This window comes from Bubalus kerabau, chromosome 16 (genome assembly GCF_029407905.1).
Source record: "Bubalus kerabau isolate K-KA32 ecotype Philippines breed swamp buffalo chromosome 16, PCC_UOA_SB_1v2, whole genome shotgun sequence".
In the NCBI taxonomy this organism is placed as follows: domain Eukaryota; kingdom Metazoa; phylum Chordata; class Mammalia; order Artiodactyla; family Bovidae; genus Bubalus; species Bubalus kerabau.
The window spans coordinates 71,125,088-71,129,250 of record NC_073639.1 but is presented as its reverse complement, the minus strand read 5'-3'; the positions used below and the strand labels follow the sequence as shown (position 1 = coordinate 71,129,250).

Here is a 4,163-nt window from a genome sequence, read left to right as displayed (position 1 = left end):
TCGCCCAGAAGGAGAGTATGAATGTCCAAATCTTCTAACTGGTTGACACATTTCCTAGGGGAAAGGCTCTGAGCCTGTCTGGAGAGAGAAGATGTTCCAATGACAGCCCCACCCTGGGCGGGACAAAGGGAAAGAGATAAAGCGATTTCTTTTCAGAGGTCTTTGGGCTATGGGGTAGAGGGGGTTGAGGGGGGTTGAGGGGGGTTGAGGGAAGGTGGGAGGGGATAGGACCTGGAACCAGCTCACATTTCCCCAGCAGCTTGTTGTTTAGCCTCCTCCTTGCCTGCGGCTTCCCTGGTGGCTCAGACGGTAAAGCGTCAGCCTGTAATGCAGGAGACCCAGGTTCGATCCCTGGGTCAGGAAGATCCCCTGAAGAAGGAAATGGCAACCCACTCCAGTATTCTTGCCTGGAGAATTCCATGGATTGAGGAGCCTGGTAGGCTACAGTCCATGGACTCATAAAGAGTCGGACATGGCTGAGCGACTTCACTTCTTCATTTCTTATCTGGGGGTGGGGAGGGGCGGTGGGGGTGGGGCTTCCCCGGTGGCTCAGATGGTAAAGAATCTGCCTGCAATCCAGGAAGTGAAAGTGAAAGTGAAAGTCGCTCAGTCCAACTCTTTGCAATTGTATGGTCCACGGAATTCTCCAGGCCAGAATACTGCAGTGGGTAGCCTTTCCATTCTCCAGGGGATCTTTCCAACCCAGGGATCGAACCCAGGTCTCCCACATTGACCAGCTGACCCACAAAGGAAGCCCAAGAATACTGGAGTGGGTAACCTATCCCTTCTCCAGCGATCTTCCCAACCCAGGAATCGAACTGGGGTCTCCTGAATTGCAGGCAGATTCTTTACCAACTGTGAGCTATCAGGGAAGCCCCAAGGCAGGAAACTCAGGTCCAGTCCCTGAGGCGGAAGATCTCCTGGAGAAAGAGAATGGTTACCCACTGCAGTATTCTTGCCTGAAGAACTTCATGGACAGAGCAACCTGGCAGGCTGCAGTCTGTGGTGTTGCAAAGAGTCGGGCATGACTGAGCAACCAATACACACACAACACACACTTGTCTGAGAGGTCTAAGCTGGGGTCCTAGCAGTCCAGGTGGGGGGAGTCCTGGGAAGGTCAGGGCTGCCCCTGCTGATATGGGGGCCTGGGCCTGGTATAACACTGGGAACAAGCGTTTGGGTCAAATTCCAGAGTCTGCATGGCCAGAAGTGCTCGCTGGAGGGGGACAGTTATTACTCTTACGATTTGTTAATAGCATGACCAGAGCTATAATCTGGAGTAACAGGCCCCATGTCCTTGGCACTAGGTCCAGCCTTTACGTGCACAAGACTGGTGGTTTTCCATGTGGGCCCTGGCCTGCCAGCATGAGTATGACTGAACGAGCCCCCATAGTCAGGGGCCAGGGGCTGAGGAGCCCCGTAGGCCCGTCTGGTCCAGTTCATTTCACTCACAACACACCTGGGTGGCCAGGTGCTGCCACGGCCTTGATCTTACAGGTGAGAGGCACCTGGGGACACGGAGAGGAAAACTATGTGCCGTAGTGTCTTGAACCCAGGCTGGTTCCAACCCCGAGCCCCAGGTTGGGCCCCAGTAGTCGCAGAAATTCCCCTACTGGCAATGCATCTTCTGATTGCTCATCCCAGGCTGGTCAGTGAGGATGCTGAGGAGTAAGGGAACAATCTGATCTCAGACACGAGAAATCAAGGGCTGGAGAGACTGCAGGTGTGGTTCCACGGGGCAGGACTAGAGTCCGGTCTCTGAACCCTGCCTCAGTGCCTCGAATGGAGACCCAGAATTTCACAAGAGGGAGCCCCATGGGTTCGTGAGGGCCTACTGTGAGTCAGAAAGTGAAGTCGCTCAGTCGTGTCTGACTCTGCAACCCCATGGACTGTACCCTACCAGGCTCCTCCCTCCATGGGATTCTCCAGGCAAGAGTACTAGAGTGGGTTGACATTTCCTTCTCCAGGGGATCTTCCTGACCCAGGGATCGAACCCGGGTCTCCCACATTCCAGGCAGATGCTTTAACCTCTGAGACACCAGGGAAGCCCTAGTGAGTCAGAAACACTTCACTATATCTGTGAATGATTGTACCCATTGTACAGATGCCAAAACTGAGGCAAGGCAAAATGGCTTGCCGGAGGTCTCATGGAAGCAGACCTCCTGAGACCCCAGTGCCCGGCAGGGAAACTCCTTCCCCCACCTCCCTCCCACTCAAAAGACCACAATACCCCAGGTAAGGTCTTGCATGGCTGAACTTTTACTCACATGGTTCCCTCCACCTGGAGGACCTTCCTCTTCTTAGTCTGGTGGGTCAGCTCCTTTCCATCCTTCAACAGCCAGACCGCATGACCCATTGGCTCTGCAGCCTCTGTGATGCTCCCCAAAGCAGGACAAGCTCCTGAATGGGCTCAGCCTCCTGCTTCCCACCCCGGGGAGGGCCCTCAGTGAAGCCCTGTTTCCAGGGGCTCAGGTGAGGGAGGGGCAGCTCCCCCCACTCCTAAGTCACCCCGTGCTTCCCGTCCCCCATGACGTCACGTGTCCTCCCAGGCCAGAAGCTCTGTGTGGGGTGCCCGGCCGGGTTTGCCCTGCCACTTACCCCCACATGGTGCCCTTCTTTCCTGGCACCCCCTCCTTTGCCCAGTGCCCAGGGCTGCGTCTGAACCAGGCTGAGGGCAGCTCCATGAATGGCCACCCTGTCTGGGCCGCCTGCGCCCCCTCATCCCGGGCCATGCAGTCATGTCCTGTATGGGGCTTAGGTAATGGGGTGGCAGGAGGTGGCGCAGGGACCCCAGCGAGGAGGCTGGCCTGGCCCAGCTGTGAGATGAGCAGTCTTTTCCAGGCCCTGCCGGGCGGCGATTCCTCCCACCACTGGCCCAGCTGCCAATGCAAACATGAGAGCTCTTCTTTTCAGGGCTCTGGCTGTTGAAACTGGGGTCCGGAGGTGGTACCTGGGGCTCCTTTCACCTGGCCTGCGGGCGGTTAACCCTTTGCACCCTGCCCTGGCTTTGCAGCCGGGTCGCCGCAGAGGAGCAAGTGGACGCCGGTGACTCCGTTTCCCCCAGAGCTCCCGTCTGGGATCCTGGTGAGGTCACAGTGTATGCACAGGGCTCTGTGCTTCTTCCCCCTCCTCACTCGGCAGAGGGGGAAGCCGAGGCCCAGGAAGGAGGAGGTGGGCTTCTGTGGGTTCTGGGAGCTCCACTGTCTATCCCCTTTCTGGTCTGTGCTTTGGGTCTGGAAGCATGAACTGTGGACATAACTGAGCTGTTAGAGACCATCAGGGATCATTCTGCCAGTGGGGAAACTGAGGCCCAGAGGGGAGAGAGGACTTACCCGAGGCCCCACTGCTGGTCGGCTGCGGGGCTGGGGTGATGATAACGGTGATGATAATAGGCAATTGTTCTCCTGCTTACCATGTGCCAGGCCCTGAGTGATTTATGTTTATTAACTCATCTCATCCTTACCATAACCCCAAGAGGTAAGAATTTCTTAGTATCCCCATTTGACAGATGAGCAAATAAAGGCACAGAGAGGCTAAGCCACTTACTGAATGTCACACAGCTCATCCATAGCAGACCCAGGATGTGATCCTCTGAGACAGGGCTTCCAGCAGCTCCCCCTGCCTCCTGCCTAACACCTTTCTCACCTGAGTCCTGGTTCTCTCTGAACCTCAGAATCCTCATCTGTTGAGTGGGGATGAGAATTCCTGTCCTCCCTGCCTTGGGAAGCTGCTCAGAAGAGCCAGGGAGCTCTCATGAAGGAAGGAAAAACATGTTGCAAACTATGAAGGGCTGTGGACCAGGCTGCGGTGGGCTTTGCCGTTTATTTGCATATACGTGTGAGGCTGATTTTCAGGGTGTTCCCTTCACACTCCCCGATATGCTGAGCCAGCGTTAGAATCTCCCGGGGCCCCTTTTCACAATACTGATCCTGACAGCCACCTAGAGCCAGGGTCCACTTCACAGCCACAGAGTCCTCCCATCAGCCCAACTTTGGAACTGTGATGGTCCCCACTGGCAGAGGCTCAGAAGTAGCTGGTGGGGAAACTGCTGAAACAGAAGTGGTCCAGAGCATCTGGGAAGCACCAGCTCCTGGTGGAAGGAGCTTCCAAGTGGGGTGATAGACACACAGGTAGGAACTGAGGTCGTTGCTTTGGTCCAGGAG

At 56.1% G+C, this 4,163-nt stretch overlaps 1 non-coding gene across 1 annotated transcript; it reads left to right on the top strand.

Annotated features, from left to right (window-relative positions):
• The first annotated feature begins 291 nt into the window (after positions 1-291).
• On the top strand, positions 292-364 carry TRNAY-GUA (transfer RNA tyrosine (anticodon GUA)). The gene has a single exon. It is a non-coding gene; the product is annotated as a tRNA-Tyr (tRNA).
• Positions 365-4,163: the final 3,799 nt, after the last annotated feature.